The 18,125-nt window shown below is 42.5% G+C and overlaps 1 pseudogene; it reads right to left on the minus strand.

The window, feature by feature from the left end:
* Window positions 1-1,498: 1,498 nt before the first annotated feature.
* LOC145392908 (uncharacterized) overlaps window positions 1,499-18,125 on the minus strand; it is a 34,915-nt pseudogene continuing 18,288 nt past the window's right edge.

Below are 18,125 nucleotides of genomic sequence, written 5' to 3' on the forward strand. Positions count from 1 at the left end.
GGCAGGCCGGGGGAGTGTGTGGTGGGTGGGGACTACGAAGGGAAGGCAGGCCAAGGAGGGGCAGGGATAACAGACATCAGAGGTGGGGAATACCGGGAGTCAGGCAGGGCAGGGGCCGTGTTTTGTGGGTGTGATGCTGCCGTGGCTGCCCAGTTTGGCATCATCACCAGGGACTGGGAAAGTGACAGGGTGCTTTATAATGTCTTTGGTGAGGTGGTCAGCGGCCTGGAGGTGGTGAGGGCAGCAGCCAACCACAGTGACATCACACAGGTCACTGTGGTGGACTGTGGTATTGTGCTCAACCAGTAGTTACTCTACAACATCAATGTACTCAAATGTACATCCTTCATGATAATTGTACTGCATTGTACAGTTGCGAGCAGATGACTCGAGGCCACCTAGTCCACCAACATGTTTGGTGTTTTATCTGGTAACAACGGTAGCTATGAACTTGACCGAGATCCAGTCGGCTGTTCTGGCGAAACAAACCCAGTGATAATTTGTCAATGTGCAGTTCTAACTGGTCTCCAATCAATATCATGCAAGTAAACGTATTATATTGATAATGATTAACGTGTCATACACATGGCAGATATATTTATAACCATAGTATTACAACATAGGCTTCCAGGTAGTGGTTCATTCATTCATGTGAAACACACGGGTATCGGTAGTGATTTCTTTTGTTCGACCATCGTCATGAACCAAACGACCCTTACCAGTTTTCAAGAGATATGCCATAGGGTTATCGTTTCCCCGCAACCTCTCATTATTATCACAAAAATACCGTCATGCCAGTCATCCCTCACCGTGAACCTCACTTTCGTCGACCTCTGAATCCGAAGCAGGTGGGAGAGTTAAAGGTTCACACCATAGTATGCGGAACAGGGGGAGCGGGATGTGGGACTTATAAGGAGGATGGTGTGTGAGGCAGGGAGGGACTAGGTGGGACGTCTGATGGAAGGGGGGCTGGGTGACATTGGTTACCTCTTTCCCAATATATATATATATATATATATATATATATATATATATATATATATATATATAATGCTGCAGCCAGTGCCAGTGCCGTTTTAAAATGGCCTATAACAAAAACCTTCACTGTGACCGCTTTTTTCAAGATTCACAGGTAAAAATTGGCAGGCATGTAAGGTAACTGTTCCTCTACCATCCCCCAGTCTGTCAAGGCCATATATATATATATATATATATATATATATATATATATATATATATATATATATATATATATTTTATATATATATATATATATATAGATAGATAGATAGATAGATATATATATATATATATATATATATATATATATATATATATATATATATATATATATATAGTCAGAGGTAAAAGTGAATAATAAAAATTATTTTCAGTATTTGAATAATTTACTTATGCTATCCCTCCTTTGGCTTCCTTACATTAGGAGTATTTATCGTGTGTGTGTGTGTGTGTGTGTGTGTGTGTGTGTGTGTGTACATTACTCACTACCATCGGCCTCCTCCCTCTCCCTCTCTTGCTCCAACAATTCCTATTTATACTCAGGGTGTTCATTATATTTCTGTGAGCGGCCCTTGACTCACTCCACTGGATACTTAGCCACATTCTTGGCCAAATTGTCCATGATGGCCAAGGGGAGGTCCATGTGGCACTTCTGGGCCAAGTCCACTAAATATATAAGAACGTCACTTAACCCGCCGAGTGCCAGTGCCGTTTTAAAATGGTCTGACATAATGCTGCAGCCAGTGCCAGTGCCATTTTAAAATGGCCTATAATAAAAAACTTCACTGTGGCCGCTTTTTTCAAGATTCGCTGGTAAAAATTGACAGGCATGTAAGGTAACTGTTCCTCTACCATCCCCCAGGCTGTCAGGGCCATACACTAACTCGCTCCTCCCCTCACGCTCGCTCTGCTCACTCTGCCTATGTGCCTCACCCAGTGCTGTACATAGTGAAGGCATTTTGTAAATATTTTCATGCAAATGTAAGTTGTAAATAGTTTCTTGTAAGTGTAAGGACTATATAGTGAAGTCAAGTTGTAAATACCTTCTTGTAAGTTCCAAGACTGTACATAATGAAGTCAGGTTGTACCTATCTTCAAGTAAGTCTAAGATAATGCATTCACAGCGAGAAAGACATGCAAATTTTGATAGATGCTGAAGTAATAAGTGATCAGAAAAGTGTACTGAACATTGCTATACCTTCCCAGCATAAATATCTTCTAGTTAGTGCCAAGACTGTACGTAATAAAATCAGGTTGTACCTATCTTCAAGTAAGTGTAAGATAATGCATTCACAGTGAGAAAGGCATGCAAATTTTGTTAGATGCTGAAGTAATAAGTGATCAGAAAAGTGTACTGAACATTGCTATACCTTCCCAGCATAAATACCTGAGTGAAGAACATGTTGATGGCCAGGTACTTGAAGTACTTAGAGCAAAGTACTGGAGTTTACATTCTGAAGTAAAAAGACTCGTTAGACGTGATAAGAGGAGGCTATATGATGAAAAGGCAACAGAGTCAGAAATTAAATTAAGTAAAAATGACGGTCAGAGCACAAGAGCAGCATATCAGGCCATAAAGGAGTTAACTGGGACTGAAAAGAGAAGGAAGGAAATACCTGTACGAGATAGAAATGGTAATTTGATGATTAAAGATTTGGATATAGAAGGAAGGTGGAAAGAGCACTTTGAATCTGTTCTAAATAGACAAATCCCAGCTGAAGAGGACATTTTGCCAGCCGAAAGAGATTTGCAGATAGAAACAGGGGATATAACTTTGGAAGTGGTAGCAAAATCTATAAAGGAGTTAAAGAATTTTAAGGCCCCAGGAGAGGATGGAATATTCCCTGAAATGCTTAAGGTGGAAAATGACGAGTTGATGAATGCTCTTTTGAAACTTTTTAATGGGCTTGGGATAATGGTGGAATTCCAGAAGAGTGGAAAAATGGAGTGATAATAAAAATACCAAAAAAGGGAGATTTAAGTGTGTGTGGCAATTGGAGGGGGATAACTTTGACACCTGTAGTTGCAAAAGTCTTTTCCAAAATCTTGTTGAACAGAATAGAGCCAGTAATTGATAAAATTTTAAGAGAAGAACAAGCGGGATTTAGAAAGGGTCGAGGTTGTAATGATCAGATTTTTATTGTAAGGTATCTAATGCAACAAGCTAGTGAGATGAAAATGCCACTTAGTATGTGTTTTGTGGATTTTGAAAAGGCGTTTGATAGTGTTTCACGTGGAGATATGTTGAAAATTATGAAATTCTATGGTATACCAGAAAAGTTTGTAAATATTATTAGAAGCCTGCATGAAGGTACTTTCTGTAAGGTACTGGTGGGTGGTTCTTTGAGTGATCCATTTCAAGTTAGGTCAGGAGTGGTTCAAGGAGTAGTTCTTTCGCCATTGTTGTTTGTTTTGGTTATGGATTATGTTATGAAAAAGGTTGTAAGGAGAACAGGTGCAGGAATTACTGGAAAGAAAATAAGAAGCTGATGGATTTGGACTATGCTGATGATATTGTACTGATTTGTGGAAGTATTTATGAGATGCAAAGGGTGCTTGATTGTCTGGTGGAGGAAGGAGAAAAAGTGGGATTGGTAATAAATTGTGGAAAAACTGAAATTATTAATATGAACGTGGAAACCAAATCGATTGTGGAATTGGGAATAATGTGGTGAAGAATGTAGAAAACTTTAAATATCTGGGAACGATTGTATCATCTAATGGATCATTAAACAATGAAATTGAGGAGATGATTAGACAGGCTTGGTGAGCTGTTGGAATGTTGAAATCTGTTTGGAATAATAATATGCTTTCGGTACATACTAAAGTGAAAATTTACAAGTCCATGGTTAGACCAATTTTAATTTATGGGGATGAGTCATGGTACAGTACAATTGCAACAGATCAGAAAGTATTAGGATTTGAGATTAAAATACTGAGAAGGATTCTTGGGGTAAAGTGGCAAGACAGAGTTACAAATGCAAGAGTAAGGGATATTACGAGAGTGGAACCAGTTAATGAATATGTGAGACTGTCTCGTTGGAAGTGGCTGGGGCACATATACAGAAAGGAAGGTAATTTAATACAGGATGTGCCAGAGTGGACTGCTAGAGGAAGAAGAGGTAGAGGTAGGCCGAGGGAAACCTGGTTGAGGACAATGAAAAAGGAAGCAGGAGAGGAGTGTTGCTGGGACCTGAAGGAGATGGCAAGAGACAAATATTGGTGGAGAGAGTTCATCGAGGCCCTATGCATCCCGTGGGGTGTCACAGGAAATGATTCATTGATTAATACCTTACATAGAAAATGGCTTTCTCACGTATGTGGTAAGCGTGAGAGAGCGTCTATACCTATACACGATTATGCAGGACTAAATAAAACTCATTTCCGAGCCTCGGTGAGCATTTTAATGGCAAAATTCGTTGTTTCCACATCAAAATCTATCATTTTAGCCAAAAAAGAAAAAAAAAGATCGAAAAATGGCCAGCACTGGGGTGACCCAGAGGGCTAAAAATAGTTGGCACGCGGCGTGTTAATTCCTCGGCTACACTGACTCGCTCTGCCGCACTTAGCTCAGGTGCTCCTGCCGATGCCTGGAGGTGGTGGTAATGGACACTACACCTGGTCCTTAGTATTTACAGCAGTTACGTTAAATTAGCAGCAATAAATGACACAATGAACCCTTAGTATTTACAGCAGTTATGTTAAATTAGCAGCAATAAACAACACAATGAACCCTTAGTATTTACAGCAATTACGTTAAATTAGCAGCAATAAATGACTTCCCATTCACAGCAGTTACGTTAAATTAGCAGCAATAAATGATGCAATCATTTTTTAGCATTTACAACACCTATGTTAACTTAGCAGCAATAAACAACACAATCAACCCGTAGCATTTACAGCAGTTACGTTAAATTAGCAGCAATAAATGACGCACTGAATTCTTAGCATTAACAGCAGTTACGGTAAATTAGCAGCAATGAATGACACAGTCAACCTCTAGCATTTTTTTTTTATGCGAGGAAGAAGGAACCAAAGGCCTCAAGCCTGCAATAATTGTTCCTTCCAAGAGAAAAACAAAATACAGGAGAGAGCCAAATTCAACATCCGATCATTTCAAGATGCCTGGACACACTGCGTTTGAAAGACTGGAGATCATAGGAAGCAGGAAATACAGAAAGAGGGAGACAGTTCCAGAGTTGACCTGTTGCATAAATGAAGGACTGGGAGTAACGGTTAACTCTTGCATTAGAGAGTTGGACAGAAAAGGGATGAGAATTTGCTGCCAGACGGGTGCTACGCGCCCGTCGTAGAGGTGGAGGAATGCATGCAGACAGTTCAGAGGAGCAGTGACCATTGAAGTAGCGATAGAAAAGAGATAAAGAGGCTACAGTGTGGCGAAGAGACAGGTTGAGGGGAGTCAGTAAGAGGAGAAGAGTTAATGAGACAAAAAGCCTTTGACTCCACCCTACTGAGAAGAGCTGTATGTGGGGAGCCTCCCCACACATGAGAGTTGTACTCCAAACAGGGGCGAACAAATCCCATGAATAAAGTCAACAACCGTGTAGGGGTAAAGAAGGTACGGAGTCGGCTAAGCACACCTAATTTCTTGAAAGCAGATTTTACAAGAGATGTAATATGATCTTTCCAAGATAAGTCCCGAGTAAATGAAACCCCAGGCATGTTCAAGGATGATGCAGGATTAAGATGAATATTATTAAACATTAGTTGGTATACCTGTGGAAGATTTGGTCGGGTTGATAGGTGTAAGAACTTAGTCTTTGATGCATTAAAAACAACAAGATTATTTTTACCCCAGTCAGAGACACTTGACAAGTCAGACATTAGGTGTGTCATAGCCTCATCCCTTGTTTGTTGAAGTAACTGCTGAGATGGACGTTCCATGAACCAAATGGAAAGGTGAAGGGTGGAGTCATCAGCGTATGAGTGGATAGGGTTAGATGTACAGCTTAGAAGGTCATTGATGAATAAAAGGAAGAGAGTTGGTGATAGGACAGAGCCCTGAGGAAAACCACTGTTGATAGACCTAGGACAAGAACGATGGCCGTCTACAACAGCGGCTATAGAACGACCAGAAAGGAAGCTGGAGATGAAGGCACAGATAGAAGGATAGAAACCGTAAGAGGGCAGTTTGGAAATAAAAAAATTATGCCAGACTCGATCGAAAACCTTTGAGATGTCAAGTGCAATGGCAAAGCTTTCGCCAAAGTCCCGAAAGGAGGATGATCAGGAGTCTGAAAGGTAGGTGAGAAGATCGCCAGTGGAGCATCCCTGACCGAACCCATACTGACGATCAGAAAGAAGGTTGTGATAGGAAAGATGCTTTAAAATTTTTCTATTAAGAATTGACTCAAAAACTTTCGAGATACAGGATGTTAAAGCAACTGGACGATAGTTTGAGGGCTGGGAATGGTCACTCTTCTCTGGGACTGGCTGAATGTGAGCAACCTTCCAGCAAGAAGGAAAGGTACAAGTTGATAGACAAAGGCGAAAGAGTTTACCTAGGCAGGGTGTAGGCACAGGATCACAGTTCTTGAGAACAACAGGAGGGACTCCATCAGGCCCATATGCCTTATTAGTATTGAGGCCTGTGATGGCAGAAAATACATCAGCTGAAGAACTTTTAATGTCAGCCATGAGGAAGTCAGAGGGGGGAAGTGATGGAGGAACAGCACCGGAATCGTCTAAGGTGGAACTGGAGGAGAAAGCCTGAACGAAGAGATCTACTTTATCAGTAGAAGAAATAGCTACAGAGCCATCAGAGTAGAAAAGAGGAGGGAAAGATGATGAGGTAAAATTGTTAGAAAGGTTTTTGGCAAGGTGCCAGAAGGAGCGGGAAGAATTCGAGTTGGGGAGTTGAGAGCATTTAGTATGGATGAAATTATTTTTAGCAGAGCGAAGAACGGACTTAGCGCGATCCCATGCATAAACGTATAAAAGATGTGATTCAGGGGTGGGTTGGCTCCGGTACCTTTTATAGGCCCTCTCTTTGTTGCAGACAGCATTAGAACAAGCGTGATTAAACCAAGGCTTTCTTGCATTAGTGAAAGGATATGAGAAAGGAATGTATGCTTCCATGCCCAAGAGAATAACCTCCGTAATGCGCAAGGCACACTCAGATGGCTCCAGACCATGGAAGCAATAATCATTCCAGGGAAAATCAAAGAAGCACTGCCTGAGAGCCTTCCAATTCGCAGCTCCAAAGTGCCACAGACTCCGTTTCTTTGGAGGGTCCACAGGCCGTACCGGAGTGATAGGACAGGTTTAGGTGATAAGATTGTGATCGGAGAAGCTCAACGGAGAGAAAAGACTAACAGTGTAAGCAAAAGGATTAGTTACAAGGTAGAGGTCAAGTATGTTGGAGCTCTCTCCAAGGCGGTCAGGGATATGGGTAGGGTGCTGTACAAGCTGCTCTAGGTCATTACGGATAGAAAAGGTGTAGGCTTGTTCACCAGGTGGATCAGTGAAAGGAGAGGAGAACCAAAGGTGGTGGTGAACATTGAAATCTCCTAGAATGGAGATTTCGAAGAAAGGAGAAATGGATAGAATGTGTTCCAGTGTAGAAGTAAGATAGTCAAAGAATTTTTGAAAGCCAGAAGAATTGGGAGATAAGTAAACAGTGCAGATATATTTAGTCAGAGAATGACAGGAAAGCCGAAGCCAGAATGCAGATAATTCAGAAGACTCGAGTTCAGGAACACGAGAGCAAGATAAGTCGTTGTGTATATATACACAAAAGCCACCTTTGGCTTTGAAATGAGTATAGGGAAATTAGGAGGATACAGAAAAGGGTTTGCTGTCAGTTGCCTCAGACAGCTGAGTCTCGGTTTGGAAAAGAAGGTGAGGTTTAGAGGTGGAGAGGTGGTGCTCAACAGAGCGAAAGTTGGAGGAAAGGCCGCGAATGTTGCAGAAATGAAGAATAAGTGAGTCAGACAGTGGTTCCAGGCAGCTCGAGTCAACACCGGGAGAGGGGCGGAAGATGGGGGCATTTATGGTCCCCCCCCCCCAGGGACTCTGAGGCTATGTAATTCGACGCCATGATTACTTTTTTGAATTTTGGAAAAGGAAGTGTAGTGTGTACTGTGCATGTAGTTTTGTGTTGATAGAGAAACTTGTATTGGAGAGTATGCTGGCCTACTCTCTGTGTTACTGAGACACTGAAAAAGTTCAGCAAAGGGGGATAGTCGGGAACTAGTCAAGAGGGCTGATGTAACTGGAGCTCCAGCTCTCCCTGTCATCAGCTTTCCATCCACCTTGGGAGTACTGCCCTGCTCGACTGGTGCTACAGTCTACTCCTCTAAAGTTATGATGAATTAGCAACGATAAAATTACCAACAATAAATGACACAATCAATTCTAAACATTCAAAGCAGTTATATTTTAAGACTTTTTTGTCATCATCATCTAATTCTGTGTTGTCCCATGAGGAGCATAGGAGCCCGGGGCTAGACAAGTTGGTCCTGACATTTAAGATGAGAGTGACCAGCCTCACTCATCCTTGAGAGGCATTACGTGAGCAATAAACCCCAACCATCCCTTGGATATAAACCACCACAAGCCCAGTCTGACTGTAGTGCCATAATTACCCACTAAATCACCACACCATAATTTGGTTGTATGGTTACCAACCAGCGTAGTAAATGGTTTCCAGGTGTACAAGAAATCATTTGGCTTGTCACGCAGTGTAGTCTCCCAAAGGCAGATGGAAGACGAATGAGTGAAGGAAAGAAAAACAGAAGAGGAAAGAAGGGAAAAAAGGAAGAGAGGAAAGGCCAGTCACCCAAAAGCAGCACTACATCAAGTGAGTGGATAGTGAATGTCCCCACCTACCACTGCAAATGTAAAAAATCCACAAATATTTGGTTTCTGTCTCATATTGCTCCCAGCAGTCCCAGATTAGTGATAAATCTCATTATACTCTAACTTGGCTTAAAACTGCCATCACTCCACCTTGAATGTTGAGCCGTAACAATAGGTTAATACTAGAATATGATGCTAGTCACGATGAAGTGCTGTGAGAGGGATGTAGAGCTGTAGTACTGCTTTTTCTGCCACTGGGCTTTGTGAAATAAGCTGCAAGAGACGAAAATCACGGCCAAGGTAGAGTAAAACTCACACATCAACGAACATTTGAGTACAATAATCACCAGCCAACATACAATGCTTATATCTATCTCTCTATTGCTGGATGTCTCAAGCCTGTAAGGGGTGGCCACAAACAAATCACCTCCATGTCACCCTGTCCCCAGGCATTTCATTACCCTCCCTCCAGCTGACACCTCCCTCTTTCATATACCTCTCCATTCCATCCCTCCATTACGTCCTTGGCCTCCCCCTCCCTCTCCCCTCTCCACCTCACTCACATATACTCTCCTACTTAGTCTCTCACTCCCCATCCTCTCCATATGGCCAAACCACTTGTGTATTTCTCCTAACACTTTCCATCACTTCCACAATGCTTATGTGATGGTGGTAAACACAGTCTCTTCTCTACTCCTTTCACTGTAACTTGGACCAGAATTTCGTCCTTTTGCAGTTATTTCACACAGCTTAATAGCAGAGAGATCCAGTACTATGGCTCTCCACACATTCCATAGCACTTCTTCATGACTAGCATCATATTCTAGCATTAATCTTTTCCTACAACTCAGTATTCAGGATGGAGTGATGTCAAATTTAGACCAAGTTAGTGTAAAATGGGCAAAGTCAGTCTCTGGCCTGCATTCCTATCAGTTAAGGAAGCTCCCTAAAGTCTATTCCTTAGTGATTTATTTTCTTTCTTACACCTTGCTCTCCTCTTCTGTCTTACATTAAATCATTCTAATATCTCCATACTCTGCACATATATACTGTAGCATCCATCCATCTACAGATATATTGCCAGACACTTTAATCCCGTAAGGGATGGCCACAAACAAATCACCTCCATGTCACCTTGTCCCCCGGCATTTCACTGCCCTTCTCCCAGTTCACACGCCCCTCTCATATACCTCTCCACTCCATCCCTCCATCTCATCCTTGGCATCCCCTTCCCTCTCCCCCCCCACCTCACTCACACACGCTCTCCTCGTTAGTCTCTCGCTCTCCATCATCTCCACATGGCCAAACCACCTCAATGTATTTTTCTTAACACTTTCTATCACATCCACATCCACACCACAATGATCCTCCACTTCTTCATTTGTCAGTCTGTCTCTCCATGTGACTCCACAGGCTCCTCTCAATTAACTCATTTTCACTGCTTTCACTCTTGACTTCTGTCCTTCCAACAAGGTCCAAGCTTCACTTCCATACGTTAGAGTTGGTATCACAATATTGTCATGTAGTAACTTTTTCACTTCCATGCTCACTTCCCTGTTTCTTATCACTGCTTTCAAGGAACAAGCAACCTTTCGTCCTTGCTGTACCCTTTCAAGCACTTCACCCTCGAAACTTCCATTCTTACTCATCACGCTACCTAAGTACTTAAATACACTCTCATTTTCCATTTCCACATCATCCAACCTCACTGTACATTCAGTTACTTCATTTCTCTCGAACACCACAACTTTACTCTTCCCTATATTCACCTTAAAATTCTGTTTCTTACACACTTTCCCAAACTCATCCACCAAGCCATGCAGCTCCACTTCATCTTCACTTAACAACACAGTATCATCTACAAACAACAGTACAGTAAGTTTCCAAATGCTGCCCTCTTTCACTAGGGTTGCACCAGCATCCACAGCCCTACCTTGTATCTCCTTTATAATCCCATCCATATACAGACTTAGCAACTATGGAGACATGACATCCATGTTTCAATCCAACCTTCAAATAGAAAAATTCACTCAGTTCACTATCCACACGCACTGCAGCCTTAGCACCATCATACATACTCTTCACAGCATTCAGCAACTTCCCATCTACTCCATATATTCTTAATACTTTCCACAATCCTTGTCTATCCACCCTGATATATGCTTTCTCCAAATCCATGAAGGCCGCATACAACTTCTTTCCCTTCTCTAGAAACTTTTCCACGAAAGACCTAAGAATGAATATCTGGTCTACACAACCTCCTCCCTTCCTAAAACGTCCCTGTTGTACTCCAACTAATTCCTCTGTTATTTTCCTAACTCTGTCAGTAAGCATCCTACCATAAACTTTTCCTATTACAATTACACTAAGAAGACAAATGCCCCTATGATTTCCACACACTTCTTTTTGCCCTTTTCCTTATGTACAGGGGAATAATTATATTTGACTTCCAATCCTCCAGGACTTTACCTTCCTCCCAGTCCAATCTGCACACCTTCTGTATTGTTCTACTACTATCTTACCCCATGCTTCAGCATTTCACTACATACTCCATCAATTCCTGGGGCTTTCCCCATTTTGACTTTCTTCATTGCTTCCATTACTTCCATTCTACTGATTTCTTCCTCTCTTCTCACATCCCTCCTTCTCCGAGCCATTCCTCAGCCACGTATACTCGCATTGCTTTCATTCTCTGTGCTTCACAAATCTTAAAAGTGTTCTCTCATCTGCTCACTTTTTCTCCCTTCTCCACTAGCAATCTACCATTTTTATCTTTCACTCCCTGACTTACTTCTTTATCACCCTATCTAACTCTCTTTACCTCTTTCCAGAACATTTTCTAACATTCCCTCCACTTACAGTCAAATTCTTTCCAAACTCCTCATCCACTCTCGTCTTATTCTCTTTACTAATCTTTTCACTTCTCTCTTCCTCTCTACATACAACTCTCTCTTCCTCTCTACTCTCTCTTCTGTCTTTCAACTTCTCCACGCCCCTGTTTCTCATGCACTCACTATAAGCTTTCTTCTTTTGTGCCACAGCCTGTCTCACCTCTTCATTCCACCATGCTGTTCCTTGCACCCCCTTTCGTCTTCTCATCCCACACACCACCTCACATGCTGCGCAGACTACTTCTGTGAACATCTTGCACACACCTTCCACCTTCCCCATCCGCCCAGATCATATCTACCCAATCGTTCTTCCACTTCTTTCATGGGTTTTTTTTTCCATCCATTTGTAAACTTTTTACCTTCCTTGTATCGACTACTGTACTTCCTCCTGTCCTTTCCTCCCCCTGTTCCTCCATTGCACCTTGACTTTCACCACCACAAAGTGGTGGTCAGAAAGTCCACTCCCCCATCCTCTATGTGCTCTTGCATCCATTACATACTTTCTCATCCTCTCATTCACACACATATAATCAATCAATGCCTTCCGTTCATTCAGTTCACCATCCACCCTTCTCATCACTTGACACATATACAGTGACTTCCAAAGCTACTTTAACCAGCCATATCCAAAAATAAATCACTAAGGAAGAGGTGCTACGGAGCTTCCTTAACCGATGACAGTATGGGTCTTTGTGATAATTTCAATTTGTACTGTATTAATTCCTGAAAGTAAAGGAACATTGTGGTGCTGGTGTGGGTGTGACTGACAGTGTTAAGAGAAATACACGAGATGGTTGTTGGGAGGACAGAGAATGAGACTGACTAGGAGAGTGTAGGTGAGTGAGGTGGAGGAGGAGACCAAGGATGAGATGGAGGGATGGGGCAGAGAATAAAAGACTGACTAGGAGAGCGTATGACTGTAGGGGTTGCTGAGCTTAGAGCTGTTACTACAACTACTACTCCTACGACTACTATTACTACTGCTACTACTACTACTACTACTACTTCTACTACTACTATTACTACTACTACTACCTCCACTAATATAATCATCATTATCATTATCATCGTCATCATCACCATCATCATCATCACCATCACCTTGTATTATAATTTATCATCATCATCACCATCATCATAATAATCAGTCATCATCATTATCATCATCACCATCACCTTGTATTACTATCATCATTATAATTCATCAACATCATTATCATCATCACCATCACCTTGAAATTACTATCATCATTATAATTCATCATCATCACTGCCATCATCACCATCGTCATCATAATCACAGTCATCATAATCACCATCACCTAATAATATTGGCATCATTATAATTCATCATCATCACTGCCATCATCACCATCATGCCGGACCATTACAATCATTATAATTCATCATACACCAACCATTTGTTTTATCAATTGCCAAATGCCTTTATCCCATTAGGGGTGGCCACAAACAAATCACCTCCACCTCGCCCTGTCCTGTGTCATAACGCTGCCCTCCTCCATCTCACACCATCCTCTCTCATGTATCTTTTCATTTCATCCCTCCATCTCATCCTTGGTCTTCCCCTCAATTTCACTCACATACTCTCTTCTAGTCAGTCTCTCATCCTCCATCCCTACATCTCGTCCTTGTTCTGTTCCTCCTTTCTCCCTCTCCAACTTTTTTTTTTTATAAATAACAGAATGGAGGAAGGAAAAACAAATGAGTTAAAAAAAAATAATCCATACACCAGATGACTGGTGTCCTCTGTTCATAAAATATCTGTAACAGTTAGACTTAAACAGTTGTGGGTTGAAATTTGGAGGGAAACAACTCTGAGGAAGCGAGTTCCAGAGAGATGCAGTTCGGGGAATGAAAGAATTCTGATAGGCAGAGGTTCTGCAATATGGCTAAGTGACATTCCAGTCATGAGCGCTACCAGATGCCCCTGTAGCACGAGGGAAGGCTTGGAGAGGTGGCACCATGGACGCAACTTCGTCTGAACATTTGCCAAAAAAAATGTCTGTAAAATAATGCAAGGGAGGCAACACTCCTTCTTACTTGCAGGGGAGGTAGTTTATGTGTAATGGCAGGGTTGTTAATGATTCTAACAACTTTATTCTGAATTTTGTCTAGTTGTCTTAATGCAACCTCTCCACAACCATTCCACAAGAGTGAGCAATATTCAAGCTGAGAGTGCACAGGACTCTTATAAATTATAGCTAACTGCTCATCGGCGAAGAAGTTACGTACTCTGTACAATAATCCAAGTTTCTTTGAGGTGGTTTTAGTAAGTGATCTGACATGAGAGGTCCAGCTGAGGGCACTGTTAAGTGAGACACAAAGAATTTCAATACTTTTGGAAATGGGAATATTAGTAGCACTGAAGGTAATGTACGAATCTGACAATATCTGTCTATTAGTAAACTGTATATATTTAGTTTTACTAGCATTAAAAGAGACAAGGTTGTTTTGTCCCCATTCACTGATTGTAGATAGATCTTGATTTATGGAGATGGCTGTACTGAGTTGAGAGGTAGAGATATTAGGCTTTGTAAATGGATGTCTGAGTGTGAATGAACTATGTAGTGTTGAGTCATCTGCATATGAGTGAATGGGATTGTGAGTGACAGATGAGAGATGAACCAGATGAACCAGAAATAGGGTTGGCGCCAGAACTGATCCCTGCGGCACGCCAGCGTTAATTGAGTGGAAATTGGAATATACATCTTCTACTTTTACTCTTATTTTCCTGTCACTAAAATATGAATAAATCAATGGAACAAAAGACGTCAGTCCATAGCAAGGGAGTTTGGACAGCAGGGAACGGTGCCATACTCTGTCGAAAGCTTTAGAGATATCAAGAGCTACTGCATGAGTTTCTCCAAAAAGATCAATTGATTGATGGATGGTATGTATGGCTGCAGTACCACCCCCCCGCTTCTGATCAGTTTCTCATTCTCCAGTCACTCTGCTTCATCCCTACATCTAATCCTTGTTCTCCCCCTCCTACTGTCTTACACACACTCTTCTAGTCAGTCTCTCCTTCTCCATTCTCTCCACTCCATCTCCCCATCTTATCCTTGGTCTCCCCCTCCACCTCACTTACACTTTTCTAGTCATGTCTCTCCTCCATCCTCTCCACTCCACAACCTCATTCTCTTCCTTCCCCTCCCCCCCTCCACCTATGCCATACACTCTCCATGTCAGTCTCTCCTCCATTCTTTCCACTCCATCTTCCCATCTCATCCTTGGTCACCCCCTCCACCTCACACTCTCGTAGTCATGTCTCTCCTCCATCCTCTCCACTCCACAACCTCATTCTCTTCCTTCCCCTCCACCTCTACCATACACTCTGCATGTCAGTCTCTCATTCTCCATCCTCTGCATAGTCACTAAGTTCACAGATCACTGAAACCCAAGGCCAGAAACACAAGAATCATTGATGAACATAGGCAGAAACTCGAATACCATTATGAAGTGATGGAAAAAACATTTAATCACAATCCTTTTTACTCTAACTTGGTAGCACTGTGGGAAGGACACAGAACCAAAGCATTATATCATTGTCACTGAGCTACAGGACAAAAATCTAGGCCACGAAAATCATGTCATTTATAACAATTTTGCTTTTAAAGGCTCCATTATGTTTGAATGCATTGGCCTTGGTCATGTAATGGTGGCTCTCCACACTGTTCAATCTCTGGCTGCCTCCCTATTCAGTCCCAGGAATTTTTCAATCTGCCTCTCGCAACCCACCCCCGACGTTCACACTTCTCACTTTCTGCACCCAACTGTCATCCTCCATCCTCTACACATGTCCAAACCATCTCAGGTGGAAAAAAATACCTACAAGAGTACAGCATACACACCTGTGGCCAGTTCCATCGGGTGAAAGAGAACACTGAGTACAGGACACCCACCTCTGACTGCCACTGAAAGAGCTGTGCCAGTTCTCCCACCTCCCCGACCAGCAACAGGAGCACACTGCGGGGGGCGTGGTACTGCAGCCAGTCTCGCTCCCGGCAGAACTTGTGTTGCAACGACTGCACTGCCTCCAGACTCACGTCGGATGAAAACCTATTAAGGTATGGTGTCGTTAACTATCTACAGGTATCTATTACACACTTCACTCTGTCTGTTAACTCTTTCAGTACGATGGCACCTTTCACATTACAGCATGCCCTTCTGTTATGAGGAGGATGCATATCATATCACCTATAAAGGCCCCAGCATGCTTGCATCAGTCTTGGTCACCTAATGATGGCTCTTCACATTGGTCAGTCTCTGGCAATCTCCCTATTTAGTCCCTTTTCCCATAGGTAACATAATTTATTGTATACTGAGTCATTTATAACATGGGTTCAATGGGGATACATTTTTGGCCAAGGTTCATCCCAAGAAAAAAGTCTAAAAATAAGTTTACAACTCATCTAAGTTGGTTGTTACTTCAGTTCACTGCAGTTCACTTGCTGCCTGAACTCCAGCACCGCACTACTGATCCATCACTGACACTGACACAGTTCAAAGGCTATCATGAACTCCAACACCACACTACTAATCCATCACTGACACTGACACACCCGACAGTGACACAGTTCAAAGGCCATCATGAACTCCAACACCACACTACTGATCCATCACTGACATTGACACACCCGACAGTGACACAGTTCAGAGGCCATCATGGAACAAACAAATGACTGTAACTTTGCAAGTCGGTGATGGTATAAGTGAGAATAGTTGGTGTACATCAACCAGTGAGGTTTAGTATGGGATTGTGATGATTGTATAGCAGGAGCAAAAATGGCATCATACATCCAACACAATGTCCTAACTTTGTCATCATCGTGTAAGTGATTCATTGCATACTAGTTCATGGCAAAACAAGAGTCTGCTGTATATTCTAGCTTACTTCAAAGCTTTTTATGCAGATAAGAAGCGACTTTACAAACTGGAGAGGTTAGATAAAGCCTTCATAAAACCCCTGTTACTATGGATCCAGCATATATTAAAGAAAATTGCTGACAAGTTGTTTGTTCATAAAGGCTCCAACATGCTTGCATACCTCAACCTAATTGCAGCTCTCCATACTGCTCAGTCTCTAGCAGCCTCCCTATTCAGCCTGTCATCCCTGAGGTCACACCCTATTTCATCCCAGGAAGGAAAAATAAAACAAAAAAAATTCATCACTGGTTAAGTTCTAGTATCCAAGCCTGCTACTTCAGCATCTCATACTGACGCACGCACACACACACACACACACACACACACACACACACACACACACACACACACACACACACACACACACACACACACACACACACACACACACACACACACACACACACACACACACACACACACACACACACACACACATACCTAACATATTTACTTTCACTCCTCTCTTCCAACCATGACATACACAGTGTAGTCCATATATAATGTTCCTCTTCCACTCTGCCATGTAATTTCTCAAGGGCTGCAGAAATGGCTCTGGTGGTATTATAAAAGTCTCTCCTGCATCATTTATTCCTTTCCTGCTTCCTCTGCCATGCCCACACCAGCAAACTGAGCCATCTCCACACCACACAGGATGCCACCCGGTGAGTTTCTGCTGCACATTCCTAGCCGACACATTTGCAATCTCTCACGCATCTCTGTCAGTCATCGTCGTATTGCATCATTTATAAAGGCTCCAATATACCATGCAAAGGATTATCTATCTATCTATCTATCTATCTGCTGCTGGACGCCTTAATACCATAATGAGTGGCCAAAAACAAATCACCTCCATGTCGTCCTGTCCCCCATCATTTCGTTGCCCTATCCCCAACTCACACTCCCTCTCATTTACCTGTCCACTCCATCCCTCCACTTCCTCCTCGGCTTCCTCCTCCCTCTCTCCCTCTCCACCTCACTAACATTCACTCTCCTCATTAGTCTCCTGCCCTCCATCCTCTCCACACAGTTGACCCCTGACCTCGGTGTGGGTAGCTTCCAACACTCTGTGACCTATTCTGCCAAAGCTACGTGACTCAGGTGTGGCAAACTTGAGGCATCTGCCCCCTTTCTCCCAACACCTCACACCGTGCCTGCAAGCTTGGCATCATGGCCACATGCATGAGTGACTCCTTTCCCGTCCCTGGAACTGGACTGGCAGTAGACTGCTTCTGTGACAATGATACTGGGTTCACCCTGGTCACAAGTAAGAAGGAAAATAGCAATAGCATTGAAATGCAATATCCAAGCAGTGGAGAGGAAAACCCAAGCACAAGCGGGGAAAAAGAAAAAAAACAGAGCGAATGATGAAAATGAAGACAATGATACAACTGAAATGCAGCAGCGAGACCAGACACGTGAGATGAGAGAGTCCTAGAATAGAAA

Source organism: Coenobita brevimanus, chromosome 3 (genome assembly GCF_032717465.1).
Source record: "Coenobita brevimanus isolate Jiangsu-jjx chromosome 3, ASM3271746v2, whole genome shotgun sequence".
NCBI lineage: Eukaryota > Metazoa > Arthropoda > Malacostraca > Decapoda > Coenobitidae > Coenobita > Coenobita brevimanus.